The following is a 16,705-nucleotide window of genomic DNA, read 5'->3' on the forward strand; positions in this document are numbered from 1 at the left end:
AATGCAAGAGCAGTGGGATGAGATGCAGAGAAAAATGCAAGAGCAGTGGGATGAAGTCCGGAAGGAGATCACAGATGTCAGGAAAGAGATCACAGAAGTGAAACAATCCCTGGAAGGATTTATAAGCAGAATGGATAAGATGCAAGAGGCCATTGAAGGAATAGAAGCCAGAGAACAGGAACGTATAGAAGCTGACATAGAGAGAGATAAAAGGATCTCCAGGAATGAAACAACACTAAGAGAAATATGTGACCAATACAAAAGGAAAAACATTCGTATTATAGGGATACCAGAAGAGGAAGAAAGAGGAAAAGGGATAGAAAGGGTCTTTGAAGAAATAATTGCTGAAAACTTCCCCAAACTGGGGGAGGAAATAATCGAACAGACCATGGAATTATACAGAACCCCCAACAGAAAGGATCCAAGGAGGACAACACCAAGACACATAATAATTAAAATGGCAAGGATCAAGGACAAGGAAAGAGTTTTAAAGGCAGCTAGAGAGAAAAAGGTCACCTATAAAGGAAAACCAATCAGGCTAACATCAGACTTCTCAACAGAAACCCTACAGGCCAGAAGAGAATGGCATGATATACTTAATGCAATGAAACAGAAGGGCCTTGAACCAAGGATACTGTATCCAGCACGACTATCATTTAAATATGATGGTGGGATCAAACAATTCCCAGACAAGCAAAAGCTGAGGGAATTTGCTTCCCACAAACCACCTCTACAGGGCATCCTACAGGGACTGCTCTAGATGGGAGCACCCCTAAAAAGAGCACAGAACAAAACACACAACATATGAAGAAGGGAGGAGGAGTAATAAGAAGGGAGAGAAGAAAAGACTCTCCAGACAGTGTATATAACAGCTCAATAAGCGAGCTAAGTTAGGCAGTAAGATACTAAAGAAGCTAACCTTGAACCTTTGGTAACCACGAATCTAAAGCCTGCAATGGCAATAAGTACATATCTTTCAATAGTCACCCTAAATGTAAATGGACTTAATGCACCAATCAAAAGACATAGAGTAATAGAATGGATAAAAAAGCAAGACCCATCTATATGCTGCTTACAAGAAACTCACCTTAAACCCAAAGATAAGCATAGACTAAAAGTCAAGGGATGGAAAAACATATTTCAGGCAAACAACAGTGAGAAGAAAGCAGGGGTTGCAGTACTAATATCAGACAAAATAGACTTCAAAACAAAGAAAGTAACAAGAGATAAAGAAGGCCACTACATAATGATAAAGGGCTTAGTCCAACAAGAGGATATAACCATTCTAAATATATATGCACCCAATACAGGAGCACCAGCATATGTGAAGCAAATACTAACAGAACTAAAGAGGGAAATAGACTGCAATGCATTCATTGTAGGAGACTTCAACACACCACTCACCCCAAAGGATAGATCCACCGGGCAGAAAATAAGTAAAGACACACAGGCACTGAACAACACACTAGAACAGATGGACCTAATAGACATCTATAGAACTTTACATCCAAAAGCAACAGGATATACATTCTTCTCAAGTGCACATGGAACATTCTCTAGAATAGACCACATACTAGCTCACAAAAAGAGCCTCAGTAAATTCCACAATATTGAAATTCTACCAACCAATTTTTCAGACCACAAAGGTATGAAAGTAGAAATAAATTCTACAAAGAAAACAAAAAGGCTCACAAACACATGGAGGCTTAACAACATGCTACTAAATAATCAATGGATCAATGAACAAATCAAAATAGAGATCAAGGAATATATAGAAACAAATGACAACAACAACACTAAGCCCCAACTTCTGTGGGATGCAGCGAAAGCAGTCTTAAGAGGAAAGTATATAGCAATCCAGGCACACTTGAAGAAGGAAGAACAATCCCAAATGAATAGTCTAACATCACAATTATTAAAACTGGAAAAAGAAGAACAAATGAGGCCTAAAGTCAGCAGAAGGAGGGACATAATAAAGATCAGAGAAGAAATAAACAAAATTGAGAAGAATAAAACAATAGCAAAAATCAACGAAACCAAGAGCTGGTTCTTTGAGAAAATAAACAAAATAGATAAGCCTCTAGCCCAACTTATTAAGAGAAAAAGAGAGTCAACACAAATCAACATAATCAGAAATGAGAATGGAAAAATCACGACAGACTCCACAGAAATACAAAGAATTATTAAAGACTACTATGAAAACCTATATGCCAACAAGCTGGAAAACCTAGAAGAAATGGACAACTTCCTAGAAAAATACAACCTCCCAAGACTGACCAAGGAAGAAACACAAAAGTTAAACAAACCAATTACAAGCAAAGAAATTGAAACAGTAATCAAAAAACTACCCAAGAACAAAACCCCGGGGCCGGACGGATTTACCTCGGAATTTTATCAGACACACAGAGAAGACATAATACCCATTCTCCTTAAAGTGTTCCACAAAATAGAAGAAGAGGGAATACTCCCAAACTCATTCTATGAAGCCAACATCACCCTAATACCAAAACCAGGCAAAGACCCCACCAAAAAAGAAAATTACAGACCAATATCCCTGATGAACGTAGATGCAAAAATACTCAATAAAATATTAGCAAACAGAATTCAACAGTATATCAAAAGGATCATACACCATGACCAAGTGGGGTTCATCCCAGGGATGCAAGGATGGTACAACATTCGAAAATCCATCAACATCATCCACCACATCAACAAAAAGAAAGACAAAAACCACATGATCATCTCCATAGATGCTGAAAAAGCATTTGACAAAATTCAACATCCATTCATGATAAAAACTCTCAGCAAAATGGGAATAGAGGGCAAGTACCTCAACATAATAAAGGCCATATATGATAAACCCACAGCCAGCATTATACTGAACAGCGAGAAGCTGAAAGCATTTCCACTGAGATCGGGAACCAGACAGGGATGCCCACTCTCCCCACTGTTATTTAACATAGTACTGGAGGTCCTAGCCACGGCAATCAGACAAAACAAAGAAATACAAGGAATCCAGATTGGTAAAGAAGAAGTTAAACTGTCACTATTTGCAGATGATATGATACTGTACATAAAAAACCCTAAAGACTCCACTCCAAAACTACTAGAACTGATATCGGAATACAGCAAAGTTGCAGGATACAAAATCAACACACAGAAATCTGTAGCTTTCCTATACACTAACAACGAATCAATAGAAAGAGAAATCAGGAAAACAATTCCATTCACCATTGCATCAAAAAGAATAAAATACCTAGGAATAAACCTAACCAAGGAAGTGAAAGACTTATACTCTGAAAACTACAAGTCACTCTTAAGAGAAATTAAAGGGGACACTAATAAATGGAAACTCATCCCATGCTCATGGCTAGGAAGAATTAATATCGTCAAAATGGCCATCCTGCCGAAAGCAATATACAAATTTGATGCAATCCCTCTCAAATTACCAGCAACATTCTTCAATGAATTGGAACAAATAATTCAAAAATTCATATGGAAACACCAAAGACCCCGAATAGCCAAAGCAATCCTGAAAAAGAAGAATAAAGTAGGGGGGATCTCACTCCCCAACTTCAAGCTCTACTACAAAGCCATAGTAATCAAGACAATTTGGTACTGGCACAAGAACAGAGCCACAGACCAGTGGAACAGATTAGAGACCCCAGAAATTAACCCAAACATATATGGTCAATTAATATTTGATAAAGGAGCCATGGACATACAATGGCAAAATGACAGTCTCTTCAACAGATGGTGCTGGCAAAACTGGACAGCTACATGTAGGAGAATGAAACTGGACCATTGTCTAACCCCATATACAAAGGTAAACTCAAAATGGATCAAAGACCTGAATGTAAGTCACGAAACCATTAAACTCTTGGAAAAAAACATAGGCAAAAACCTCTTAGACATAAACATGAGTGATCTCTTCTTGAACATATCTCCCCGGGCAAGGAAAACAACAGCAAAAATGAGCAAGTGGGACTACATTAAGCTGAAAAGCTTCTGTACAGCGAAAGACACCATCAATAGAACAAAAAGGAACCCTACAGTATGGGAGAATATATTTGAAAATGACAGATCTGATAAAGGCTTGACGTCCAGAATATATAAAGAGCTCACACGCCTCAACAAACAAAAAACAAATAACCCAATTAAAAAATGGGCAGAGGAACTGAACAGACAGTTCTCCAAAAAAGAAATACAGATGGCCAAGAGACACATGAAAAGATGCTCCACATCGCTAATTATCAGAGAAATGCAAATTAAAACTACAATGAGGTATCACCTCACACCAGTAAGGATAGCTGCCATCCAAAAGACAAACAACAACAAATGTTGGCGAGGCTGTGGAGAAAGGGGAACCCTCCTACACTGCTGGTGGGAATGTAAATTAGTTCAACCATTGTGGAAAGCAGTATGGAGGTGCATCAAAATGCTCAAAACAGACCTACCATTTGACCCAGGAATTCCACTCCTAGGAATTTACCCTAAGAACGCAGCAATCAAGTTTGAGAAAGACAGATGCACTCCTATGTTTATCGCAGCACTATTTACAATAGCCAAGAATTGGAAGCAACCTAAATGTCCATCTGTAGATGAATGGATAAAGAAGATGTGGTACATATACACAATGGAATACTACTCAGCCATAAGAAGTGGAAAAATCCAACCATTTGCAGCAACATGGATGGAGCTGGAGAGTATTATGCTCAGTGAAATAAGCCAAGCGGAGAAAGAGAAATACCAAATGATTTCACTCATCTGAGGAGTATAGGAACAAAGGAAAAACTGAAGGAACAAAACAGCAGCAGAATTACAGAACCCAAAAATGGACTAACAGGTACCAAAGGGAAAGGAACTGGGGAGGATGGGTGGGCAGGGAGGGATAAGGGGGGGGAAGAAGAAGGGGGGTATTAAGATTAGCATGCATGGGGGGGAGGGAGAAAGGGTAGGGTGGGCTGCACAACACAGAGAGGACAAGTAGTGACTCTACAACATTTTGCTAAGCTGATGGACAGTAACCGTAATGTGGTTGTTAGGGGGGACCTGATATAGGGGAGAGCATAGTAAACATAGTATTCTTCAGGTAAGTGTAGATTAAAAATTTAAAAAAAAAAAAAAAGAAAGAAAGAAAGAAAAGGGGGATTACTCCTTAACAGGATAAAACTATTGGTAAATCAAAGATCAATGCATGCTTTAAATATCCTTAATGTTGATCACTTAAAGGGTGTCAGATGATCAGCTATGGAGGTACTCTTTTCTGATAATATTCCTTTCTCTTAATTAAAAAAAAAAAAAAAAAGCAGTTACTGTGTGCTGACCTCCAATGAGTTCTGCACAGTGGTATAGAGGGCATGTCAAAGTGTGGGCAAAGGGTCTGTTTGTTTCTACGCAGAAGATCAAGGCCTAGCTTGGATACCCAGAAAATGAACTAAGATACGATATGAGGAGGAGCTTCCGGCATCAGCACTCTCTGGAGGACTCGTGCCGGGGGATGATCATCAAAAAGCCTCCACAGGGATCCGGACGATGCTGCGGTTGTGGCTGCATCCAGCCCACCATCTCCTGGACTTGCCATGAGAAGGAGGAGGGAGATGTCTAGGCTGGCATGTGCATACAGTGAGACAACGAATTTGACTGGATCTGTACTGTTGGAACTCAACCAGGAGTTGGGAGGGGTGCAAGTTGTAGCACCCCAAAATCTCATGACTATAGACTATCTATGGTTAAAAGAACATATGGGATGTGAACAGATCCCAGAAATGGGCTGCTTTAATTTGTCTGATGGTTCAAGTACAGTTGGAAAATATCCATCATATCATAGATAAATTTTCACAAATGCCTAGGGTGCCTAAATGGTTTTCTTGGCTTCACTGGAGATGGCTGGTGATTATAGATTTGCTTTCTTTATGTCACCGTATTCCTATTATGTCAATATGTGTGTGCAAATTAGTTAGTAGTTTAAAACCTATACATACTTAAGGTACTATACAAGAAGATATGTCAAAGAAATAATCAATCCTCCCAAGTTTCCTTCATATGCTACATCTATAGCTTTTCTTCTTCCTTCCTAATTACAAACTTTAAATAGAATTCGTGCCTCATATCGAATTTACCGAGTATCATAATTCCTCCAGGTGGTAAAGATACCTCGAGACAAGTGCTGGGCATAGAAGCCACAGGGCATAAATCTGCAAAGAAGTAAAAAGCTAACCTTTGCAAACAATATGGCTTCTCTCTCACTTACCAACTTTACATTTCCCTGTATGGCCCCGGAAGATGACTGGTTAGCCAGAGACGGGTAAGATTCCTCAAGGGAGGAACAACCTAAGACAGGCACAGTCGCAGGGGGGCCATCAGGTGAGAATTTGGGGATCAACAGAGGTGAGGCTCAGAACCTCACCCCCCCTGCTTTGAGAGAAATCTTCTGCATCCGTGGATGTCTTGCTGCCCTTGTCTAGCCTGGATTAATACTTAGTCCATAGGCACACACCTGATCATCTGATCATCTACATTTGCCTTCTTACAGCACTAAACTATGTTTTCTACCTTTATCTTGCATCTACCTACCACTTCAGCATTTTATTAAAAATAAAAATAATAATAATAATAGGAGAAATGTGGGATCAACATATAAATCAAGTACAAAAATCAAATGAATATTCATATTTGACCTGATGGTTTATAGGTCATATTGCATGATCAAAACCGAAAGTTTCTGTGATGACTGCCCTTGTACTGTTCACCATGTAAGAATTTATTCACTCTGTAAGAATTCGTTCACCATGTAAGAACTTGTTCGTTATGCTTCAGAAGATTGGAGACTGACGAGAATTAGGCTTGAGATGGATTAATGATTGTACATTGAGCATTGACCCCCCTATACTGAATTTTATTGTTGTTAACAACCATTTGATCAATAAATATGAGAGATGCCCTCTCAAAAAAAAAAAAAAAAAAAAAAAAAAAAAAAAAAAAAAGAATTTGTCCTTTTCATGTCAGTTATCACAGTGATTTCATTAAATTGTTCATAAAAAAAAAAAAAAAAAAAAAAAAAAAAAAAAGTTAAAGACAAGGAGAAAATCTTAAAAGCAGCAAGATAAATCAACCTGTTAGGTACAAGGGACCCCTCCCACCATAAGACAATCAGCAGATTTTTTCAGTAGGAACTTTACAGGTCAGAAGGGAGGGGCATGGTATGTTCAGACTATTGAAGAAGAAAACTTCCAACCAAGTATATGCTACCAGCAAAGTTTTCTCAGGACTGAAAGGGGCGTAAAGAGTTTTCCAGAGAGGCAAAAGCTGAAGGAGGTCATCACCACTAAACTGGCCTATGAGAAACCTTACAGGGACCTCTTTAAAACAAAGGGTGCCAATTTGTAACAAAAAAACATATGAAAGAATAAATCTCATATACAGTAAATATATAGTAAATGTAGAGGATTATTCACTTATAAAGCTGGCATGAAGGTTAAAAGACAAAAGTAGTAAAAGTAACTATAACTACAATAATTAGTTAAGTGATACACAAGATAAAAAGATGGAAAATGTGACTTCAAAAACATAAAACATGGGTGGGGTTGGGAAGTAAAAGTATAGAGCGTTAGAATGCATTCAAATGAACTTGTTATCAACTTAAAATATACTGTTATAAACATAAGTTGCTATATGTAAGCCTCATGGTAACCACAAAGCAAAACCCTCTAGTAGATACTAATGATAAAGAGAAAGGAACTGAAACATAGTCCTAAAGAAAGTCATCAAACCACAAAGGAAGAGAGCAAGAGAATTAGAAAGGAACAGAGGAAATACAAAACAGCCAGAAAACAATGAACGCAGTGGTAATAAGTACCTGTCAATAATTAAATGCAAAAGGACTAAGTGCTCCAATCAAAATGACATAAAGTGGCTGAATGGATGAAAACTCAAGACCCATCTATATGCTGCCTTCAGATGTGAGGACTCACAGGAAGAGAAAGGGGAGGGATGGGAAAAGGCGTTTCAAGCAAGACTGGAAGAGAGTGGGGGAGCTGTACTTGCATCGGGAAAAATGGGCTTTAAAAAAAAGACCGTAATAAGAGACAAAGAGGGCATAACATGATGATAAAGGCGTAAATCCAACAAGGGGATATGACATTAGTAAATACTTCTGCATCTAACAGGTGTACCTGAATATATAAAGCAAATATCAACAGACCTAAAAGGTGTAATAGACAGCAAAACGATAATATTAGGGGATTTTTAACACTCCATTTACATCAAAGGGCACATCATCCAGAAAGAAAATCAATGAGGAAGCATCACCCTTGATCACACATTAGACCAGATGGACTTAATAGATATGCACAGAGTATTCTATCCAGAGGCACATTCTTCTGAAATGCGCAAGGAATATTCTCTAGGATGTTAGGCTGTGAAATGAGTCTTAATAAATTTAAGACGATCGAAATCATATCAAGCATATTTTCCAACCACAATGGTATGAAACTAGAAATAACTATAAGGAGAATACTCTGAGAGTAGATCTTAAAAGTTCTCATCACGAGAAAAAAAGTTTTTGTAACTATGTAAGGTAATGGATGTTAGCTAGACTCACTGAGACGGTCATTTCACAATATACAGAGATTGAATCATTATGTTGTACACTTGAGCCTAATGTAATGTCAATGATACCTCAAAAACAAGTGAAAATGAAAAAATTAAGAGCCCCAGAGTGAGAGGGCCAGGGCCAGAACAAGCCAAGCCTCCCAGGCCCGGCAACGTCCACTCCCCACAGTGCGGCTGCAGCAGAGGGCAGGTCTGCTGGGTAGAGTTGTGGGGAAACTTCATCAGACATTTGTGAATGGATTCTACATTCTGATCCATGCCTGTCAGAAATGATGCAGAAATCTAGGAGTAAATGACTTTCTGAACAAAAGCCCAAAGCGGGAACTGCAGAATTAAGCAGGAGAGGGAAGCCCTCATATTCACTGTCTTTGTGACGGTAACGTAGTGATTTCAGACTCCTGCAGCCCAGTAGCAGGCTTTGAGATCAATTCTGTGTGTCACAACCTGAATTTTCTAAATAATTGTAATAAAAATAGTTAAAATATCAGAATGCAAGGCATGTCGCAAGTATTGCTTTGCATACTTTTTGTTTTAGATATTTGTGTGTATGTGAGTGTGTGTATAGTGGGTCACAATGTGAAATATATTTCTTACTGGAGGTCATAGTCAAAAAAGTTGAAAACAATGCAGGACCGGTTATTGCCATTATCAGAAGATCATCAGGCTCAGAATGCCAGGTTTTGCTCCTTTTCAGGACACCAGTTTTAAGAAGACGCCTATTCCTTCCCTCTGTGCTTCTGTCTTCCAAAGTCACTATCCAATCTGCCCCAGAAGCCAGGAGGGAGAGGACAGAGTCTGAGCCATACTCAGTGTTAGGAAGCATGTGGAAAGACAGGAAGGTGCCTGCCGAAGAGTTCAGGGGCTTACAACCTCTGATTTGCCAGAGAACAACCTTTGTACCTTCCCGGGCTGCTGGGTGGGTGTAGAAAGTCCTAAGACAGCCATGTCAGCCCCCACCCTCTCTCCTCAGCCCATCTCCTGCTGCTGACTTCAGGATGAAGGGATTCCATCCTGTCAGGATGAAGTCAGCCAAGTCAGGGGGTTCTGTGCTCTTCTGTTGAAGGTCTGCTTATGATCTAAGAACTGTAAAGAGTGGGGCAGGGTGATGGCAGCTGAGGAATTCTGACTCCCCAGTTTCATGGTTAATCCCTGGGCCAGTTCGCTACATGACCCCTGCAAGTCACATTATGAACATTGATTTATTTTCTGTAGTTACAACATATGGATGATGGCCCTTTGTCTCCTACATGGTATGAAAATACCTAAGATATATTTGAAGATAAAATTTGAAAGTCTTTGCATGCAGTCATACACTACATTATTAAAATATTATCAGTCCAAGGGAGGGTCATTGATGTTTTTCTGAGTGTGAATTAAAACAGTTAATGTGGTTTCCAAACTTCTTTTTTTATCAAACGTCAGAAGTCGCCTGAAAAATGATTTCTATTCTGAGTTCTGCTAAGACTATATCTTATTAAGCAGTATCACCTTTATAAGTTTTAGTGGACACTCCAGTGGGAAAAAAGAGAGAGAGAAAATAAGGAAAAAAGAAAAATACTAGTTTTACTATCAAGGATTAAACCTGAGAACAAAAACCACCAGCAAGGTGGGAGGAAGAATCTATGTGCAAAAAGCAGGAGAAAACAATACAAGAGAAAGACAAGATTCAAAACACTTTCTTCTTTTAAATTATCATTTTAAAACATCAAAAGAATTCTCCCCTATTTTTATCATGGGGCCCCTATTAGGCTAGCTTGGGAACCCAGTAGAGTGAAGTTTGAGAAGGTTTGGAGCACAGAAGAAAAACCCTTTGTTATTCTGATGTTGGAACACTATCATCAAAGTGGTAGGCTGATAGAAAATGTAAAGTTTTTCGAAGATGTCTTGTCCATTGAAGAGTTTATAAAATTCACCAGTAATGTCAGAGACAGCCAAATCTCAATGATCCTCTATTTCCTTTTATGCAATGGCTAGTACTGATAGCATTCACTGAGCTACTGACTCTCATGTAAAGATTTAAAATGCATCAAAGGACATTATCGAGAAAGTGAAAAGACAGCCTACTGAATGGGAGAGAGAAAATATTTGGAAATCATGTATCTGACAAGGGCTTAAGATCCAGAATATATAAGGAACCCCTATGACTCAACAACAAATGACAAACAAGCCAATTAAGAAATGGATAAAGGAGCTGAATAGATATTCCTCCAAAGAAAATAGACAAATGCTCCATAAGGACACAAGAAGGCGCTCAGCATCACCAGTCATTTGGGAAATGCAAATCAAAACCACAAAAAGCCCAGTTCACACCCATCAGGGTGGGGATAATTTTTTCTTTTCAACAGAATGTGGAAAGGCTGGGACTGTCATTGTTGGTGTGAAAGTAAAATGGTGTAGGCACTGTGGAAAACAGTTTGACGGTTCCTCAAAAAGCTAATATAGAGTAACCCCTTCATCCGGCGATTCCACTCCTAGGGATGCAGCTGAAAGAACTGAAAGCAGGGATAGGATACGTGCACGTTCACAGCAGCGTTTTTCACAATAACTGAGAGTGGAAACCATTTAAGTGTTCATTTACAGAAGAATCGATGCCCAAGCTGTGACATACACATGCAATGGTATATCATTCAACCGTAATAAGGAATGGAGTTCAGACACATGCTGCGATAGGAATGAACCCTGAAATAACCCAGACACGGAGAGGCAGAACTTGTACGATTCCACTTACATGAGGAACCTCGAGGAGTCACACTCAGAGAGGGAGGCAAATGATGGTGGCCTGGGCGGAACGGAGATTGGGTGTTGAAAGGTCACAGAGTTTCTGCTTAGGGTTGATGAAATGTTTTGGAGATAGATAGTGGTGATGGTTGTACTACATTGTGAGTATATTCAATGCCACTTGCTGAATCTTACACTTAAAAATCATGAAAATAGCTAATTTTATGATATATATATATTTACCTCAATTTTTGAAAGTTAATAATATTCCCAAAGGCACTGACTTGCACACTTTAAGTGGGTGAATTATTTGGTATGTAAATGATATCTCAGTAAAGCTGTTTTTAGAAAGAAGTGAAAGGTGAGACGGGGTAAAATAAAGGTTTGCTCTTGCTGAGATTTGTAACGTGTGACCCATATTACCTGGGTGGCAGCAGAGTCTGAGGCTGGGGCCGCGGCTGCCTGTTGGCCCCACTGCACAAAGCAGGCCTGGTGTGTGTCCCTGGGGACTTTTCTGTTTGTAGTGCTGCATTTACTTTTAAAGATACTGCTGAGTTTGGCAGAATTTTCTATACCCATTTGTATTTTGCTTGGTATTCACTTTCTTGCAAAAATGGATAATCAAGACAAAGAAAACAAAAGGTCCAATTACTACTCTTCATGTCACCCCAAAGCAAAACAAGATCAGTTTCCAGTGTTTTATAGAAAGTCCCATATTGTCTCCTTCTCCGTAAAAGAGAAGGGCTTAAGATGCCCAAAAGAAAAGCAAGTTTCTCCCAGGGCAAGAGGCGCTACCTGTGAGAGGCTGGGGTCCAGCTCAAGGCCATGCCCTGTGGGCTCCAGGATGATCCGAGTCATCCTACTGAGTGGAGTGTGGTTTGTGCACCACCTGCAGCAGAATTCCCTAGGGCTCTGGTAATTCTGGGGTGATGCCAGGAGTTTGCGTTTTTAAACAGTATCCCCACCCAACTTTAGACACAGCTGAGAACCACTAGCGTGAGGGCTCTTGCTTCCATCTGTGTGAAGGTGCAGGCTGGACTCTGAAGCGGAGATCAGTGGAGTGGCATGGGAGCTCTCCTGCAGAAGGAACCCACCTCGGGGCCTGGCTGCAAGGCCCTTCCTGCTCTCGTCTGCCCCATGAGTGCTCACTGGCTCTGCGTTCCTGATCCTACTTAATCAGAACAACTAGAAGGTGTTGAAGCCCCTGGGCTTTTGGGGGCTGGGGCCAGGCTGTGTCCTTGACCTGACCTTGGTCCCCAAACATCCCCAGCCTCAGCTTAGACCATCTCCTGGAGAAAGTCATTTCCAAACTCTGACCTGAGGTTGAGTAGAACCTTAAACCAAAGGGTTTTATCCCTCCCTGAGGTCCATTCCTGGGCTGGGACAGTGACTAAGGATGTGGGTTTATGCCTGCTCCTGGGAGGGCCCTCTGGACACGGTGGGCAGGGTACAGAGCCCCACAGCCTGCTGCCCCCTCCCAGGCATCCTGGCTGTTGGTAGTCATAGGTCCACCATGGCCCTCCAGACCCCTGAGCCTCCTTCTCTAGAGGGGAGCCCTTTCTGGTATTGCCATCCCCTTTCAGCCCTACCATACAATCTTACTGAAATGGTATTTCTCAGTCATTTTAAAAAGGAGGGTTCTTTCTAATGTGTGGTGAAAGAGGAATCAATGTTGCTTGAGTTGAGGGCTCTGTTACCATTTGGTAGGAAGCCTCTCCGCTTCTTCAGAAGCAGGGCTGCCTTTAGTGGAAATGGCTGATTCAAAGTGGAAGCATCACAAATGGAAGCATGAGATCTGCCAGAATCCTGCCCTGGTAAATTTCAGTAAGCTTCCCCAGGTACTCCTCTCTGCAGTGTGAATTAACGGATCTTCAGTGCTTCCTAACTGTTGAGTTTCATTTCTATGAATGTCCTTTACAAAAAATACATTTATTCTACAAATGTATCTATGCCTTTTATGTACCAGCTGCTTGGCTAAGTACTCAGTGTTCTGAGCAAGACAGACCCCGGCCAGTGGGTACAGACAAGGGAAGTGCATCTCCATGTGGGATGGGTACCAGAACATACTAGAATGTGGGCAGGGGTGGGGTAAGTTCTGTCAGAATCCTGGGGTGGAGATGGGGCAGGGGGCTGTTTAGTGCTGTCTTGAGGAAAGCTCAGGAAGGAATTTCTGGAGAGAGTGACATCTAAACTGTACTCTAAATGTTGATTCAGATTTTAACCACAGTGACCTTAGACCTAACGCGTTCCCCAAATAGAGGCTTACCAAACTCAGGGTTCTTGTACTTTTCTTTTCCACCTGACTTATAAGGCTGTTCTCAATAAATGGTTAATTAACTAAAGGGGAAAGCCATTCAAAGGAACTTTGTATACACAAATTACCTGGTTTAATGAAAAAATATTTCAACTGTCAAAAGGTTTGAACTCCTGGGATACCATTTGTTTCTCCAGAAGGGCGGAACTATTTCCCTTCTTGGCACTGCCATTTTTCTCATCTTTAAAGTGCTTAATAATAGTTGTCTTTATAGTAATGACTTTGCTGTAGTGTTTTGTTTTGCCTTTTTTTTTTTTGGAAAAGAATTAGACCTTTTAGGACATTAGATTATTCCCTTTGGGTGACAGTCTATCTCTGCGGAACATTTGATGCTCTCAAGAGAAGGAATTCATTAAGTAGGGTGTGTTAAAGTCACGCACAAAAAGTTGCTTCCATAACTGCTCATTATTTGTGAAGGACACATAAACAGCAGTTTTAGAGTTGTGTCCGTCATTATTAAAAAACCATGAAATTATGTAGGGGTTCACTGCAGCCAGGGCTGGGACGCACCTCTCGGAGCGGTGCCTAGACGACCTAAGCTGCAGCTTAGGATGGGACATAGTGCCCTCCACACTCATGTAGAAACCGCACAGAAAATAGGTGTCTTTCAGCTGAAGGGCCATGGGCTGACCGAGTTTCTTGCAGAGCTGCAGAAGCTGACAAGAAATCTCAGGACCATCAACTTGTCCAACACCAAGATCCACGTATGGTTATAGGGAAATTCACTCTGCTGAAGAGCCTCTCCTTGAACAACAAACCAACTGTTCTTCCTGATGAGTTATGCCGTCTGAAAGAACTAGAGACACTAGGGCTCTACAACAATCACTTGAGAGATCTGCCATCTACCTTTGGCAGCTGTCTGCCCTCAAGACCCTGAGCCCCTCTGGGAACCAGCTTCGAGCACTACCACCCTAACTTTGTAACTCACGGCACCTGCCTGTGGTGGATCTCTCCAAGGGCCAGATTTGGAGCATACCTGACACAGTGGGGGAGCTGCAAGTCACTGAACTCAACCTCAACCAGAGCCAGAAATCTCAGATCTCAGTAAAGATATCTTGCTGTCCTCGCCTTAAAGTTCTTCGCCTGGAAGAGAACTGACTTGAGCTCAGTGTGCTTCCACAGAGCATCCTCAGTGATTCCCAGGTCTGTCTGCTTGCTGTGGAAGGCAACCTTTTTGAAATAAAGTGACTTCAAGGACTGGAAGGACACAGTAAGTACATGGAGAGGTTCACGGCCACCAGGAGGAGGTCTGCACGATGTTCCCTGGGAGCATGAGGTCCTGAGAGAACACTGGCTTGGAGCCCATTGCAGTCCGGCTGAACTAATGGCTCCTGTTGTCAAAGGTATCTGCAGTAAGGAGATGACACTCCAGGAGATTATGTTCCACTCAATGACTTTTTCCTTTCTAGGGCTCATCTCAAGCTAAAAGGAATCAAGAGAGAGCAAGTCTTCCGTTTTGAGTCATGCCTACGGCAAAGGACAATGTTAATCTTCAAAGCCATCATTAGTTTGGCTTTAAGAAACCAGGAGCTAGTTGCTATTTTTAAAGTGAAGGGATGCTGCCTAGTGACAGAATCACTCCACGTCACAGCTTGAGATGTCATGTTTAGTTTCAGTGTATGAGCTTTCATATAGTCAGTTGCCATTTCACCTGAGTTGACATTTCATATTACTATGAAATTCAAATAATTCATGAGTCTGCTATAGTTAATCTAAGGATTTATTTTATACCAGTGCATCAGTTCAGTTGCAGTGTTTATACTTGGAACTTAGGGTGTACGTAAATATGTGACTGTCTTGATGAAAAGTGTACTTTGTCTGAAAAGCATCACCACAACATTAAGAGATCTTCCCCAAGGCTGCAGTAGCGAAGCCTTTACTATTGCACGTGCCCTATTGGTAGAGGCTCTGATGAGCTAAAACCTGTATATGCAAAACCTGTAAGATACAAGGGATTTTAATAATCAAGATTTTCCTGAAGCTTTGTTAGAAATAATGGTTTATTTGTCATAATCCTTTTCCCTTTTTGTATTTATAACTCTACTAATCAAGTTAAATATAAAAAAATTACTGCTACAGTATTTTAAACAGTATGTTTATCAAGTTTACTCTGAATGAGAGAATGTACAAAATAATTTTTAATGAAGAAAAAAACCCCATGAAATTAAAAGGCCAAAGACTCTGAGGCCCTCTGAGACTGCGCCTCCAAGATTCATATTTTGATTCCTAGGATTAAACAGAATTGCTAAAAACACAGAAAAAGAAGAAAAACCACCATCATACCGGAGATTAATGTAAAGGCATTCTATTAAACAGTAACTAAGTATTTCTCTGACCTCTCTATAGTTTAGAAGTAAGGGAACTTAGTGCTCATTCATTAATATTGATGACCGATGTCACAGTTTTTCTTCTGTCAGCAAGATTTTAGGAAAAGTAAATGGCATAGTTATCCTAGTCTGCAGCATAGCCGCCTAGCAGAAAAGCCCAAAACCTAGGCCCCATTTCAACAAATGACCTCAAAATACTGAAAACCATGAACATGGTGAATCGATATTCAGAGTAACACCCTGGAGACTCAATATGGACTCAGCTGCACGCTGGGTCAAATCACGCCTCCAGAAGACATGCAGGGCAATGCAGGTGGGTGTCTTCTCACATGACCCAGTGTTTCAGTAATGATCAATCTATAATATTTATGAGGCAAAAATCCATTTGGTAATCAAGAACTTCAGTCAACATGTTCTTGTTAATGAATTTGTGTAGTGTCTTCAGTTGTGTCTATCTTCCTAAATTAGCTCTTGAATAGAAACAGAGGGCCTGGACCTTGGAAGAGTCCTTTGGGAAGTAGCCACAGTCCCCCAACACGGCTTCCTCGGCTGCTCAGAGGCGAGGGGTGCCGAGGGAGCAGGACTCACTGAGTGTGCTCCGTTCGCCTGGTGTCACGCCAAGCACTCCAAACCCACCGCCACTTAATCCCCAGCAGTCCCAGAGGAGATGAGGTCAGCACCACCTTTCCCAGGGGAGGACGCGGGGTGGCGCTCAGAGGTGGACATCTGGGGC

General features: G+C 40.9%; 1 pseudogene; it reads left to right on the top strand.

Annotated features, from left to right (window-relative positions):
* Window positions 1–14,196: 14,196 nt before the first annotated feature.
* Window positions 14,197–14,920, top strand: LOC108405960 (leucine-rich repeat-containing protein 57 pseudogene; annotated as a pseudogene).
* Window positions 14,921–16,705: the final 1,785 nt, after the last annotated feature.

This window comes from Manis javanica, chromosome 1 (genome assembly GCF_040802235.1).
Source record: "Manis javanica isolate MJ-LG chromosome 1, MJ_LKY, whole genome shotgun sequence".
In the NCBI taxonomy this organism is placed as follows: domain Eukaryota; kingdom Metazoa; phylum Chordata; class Mammalia; order Pholidota; family Manidae; genus Manis; species Manis javanica.